This window comes from Chrysochloris asiatica, unplaced genomic scaffold (genome assembly GCF_000296735.1).
Source record: "Chrysochloris asiatica unplaced genomic scaffold, ChrAsi1.0 scaffold00281, whole genome shotgun sequence".
Classification (NCBI taxonomy): Eukaryota; Metazoa; Chordata; class Mammalia; order Afrosoricida; family Chrysochloridae; genus Chrysochloris; species Chrysochloris asiatica.
The window spans coordinates 2,073,441-2,074,948 of NW_006408799.1; the positions used below are offsets into that span (position 1 = coordinate 2,073,441).

Genomic DNA, 1,508 nt, shown 5'->3' on the forward strand with positions numbered 1-1,508 from the left:
AAAAATTTAATCTCATCAACTTCTTAAAGTTCACATGTATGTTTATGGCCAGCATGTCCTTTCACTGAGCATTCTGAAAGAAGGAAGAAAAAAGGAAAAGCAGCTACCTTAGCTGCCAACCCATTCTAGAAAACTCCTTTTGACTTCCAAGCTGTTCTGAACAGCTCCTTGTGCTGTGTCCCCCACCCACCAGGAGGCTGCTCCAGGGACCCAAGCCCCCTCAATACCACACAGTTGCATCACCAGCTTCAAGCCAGCCCCACTCCATTCTGTTACCTGACAAAGTTGCTTTCAATTACTGTACAATTAATGTGTAAAATAAACTCTCTCCTCCCCACCCTCCCACCCCCCCAAAAAAAAGTCATTGAGAAGACAAGAAAGAAGGAAAAGGTCAAAATGGATGTCAGAAGAGACACTGAAACTTGATCTCCAGCATAGAGATGCTCAAGCAAATGGAAGAAATTAAGAGGTCCAAGAGCTAAACAGAAAAATGCAAAGATCAGCTATAGAAGATTAAGCCACATATTACAACAAAATGTGTAAAGACCTGGAATCAGAAAACCAAAAAGGAAGAAGACGCTCAGCATTTCTCAAGCTGGGGGAACTGAAGACAAAATTCAAGGCTCGACTTTTGTTATTGAAAGATTCACTGGGCAAATTATTGAATGATGCAGAAAGCATCAAGAGAAGATGGAAGGAATGCACAGAGTCACTGTAACAAAAGGAAATGGTTAATTTTCAACCGTTTCAAGAGGTAGCATATGATCATAAGCCAATGATACTCAGGGAAGAAGTCCAAGGTGCACTGAAGGAATTGGCAAAGAATGAGGCACCAGGAATTGATGGAATCAAAATTGAAATCTTTCAAGAAAGTGAGGCAGCACAGGAGGCACTCACTCATCTCTGTCAACATTTTCTCAGAAACCCTATACAAGGTCATTATGTGTTAGAACAGACTCCATGGCACTTAACAACAACAACAGCAGCATAGGGTCGCTGTGAGTTGGAGTCAACTGAAAGGTGTGGAGTTGGTGAGTCAGTATGGTAAGTGCTTCCTGTTAGTCACCAGAAGGACCTCCTATAGATGCCGTCTTACCATCTGCATCACCAAGGTGAGTCCTTAAGAACTGAGAGGATGAAGATTCTGGGTTGGTTCACGTGGTTGAGAATTGATGAGGTCTAGACCAAAGAAAAAGTCAAGGCAAGGCTAGACTGTGGAATCCCCACCCTAACTAGTGGCAGAACTACCTTCCTGGCTGGTTTGCTTTGCTTCCTCAGACCTCAGTATACAGTAGTACTAAAAAGGTGGGGATTCGTTAGAAAAAGACCCGGTGAACTGCTTTAGAAAAATCATCCACTGAGAATCCTGTGGAGCTCAGTTCTGCACTGACACATATGGGGGCACCATGAGTGGGATCTACTTATGAAAAATTATCCACTGAGAACCCTGTGGAACACAGTTCTACTCTGATACACACGGGGGCACCATGAGTGGAATCTACTTATGA

At 43.2% G+C, this 1,508-nt stretch overlaps 1 pseudogene; it reads left to right on the forward strand.

The window, feature by feature from the left end:
• Positions 1 to 1,508, forward strand: part of LOC102833101 — a 21,789-nt pseudogene that overhangs the window by 985 nt on the left and 19,296 nt on the right.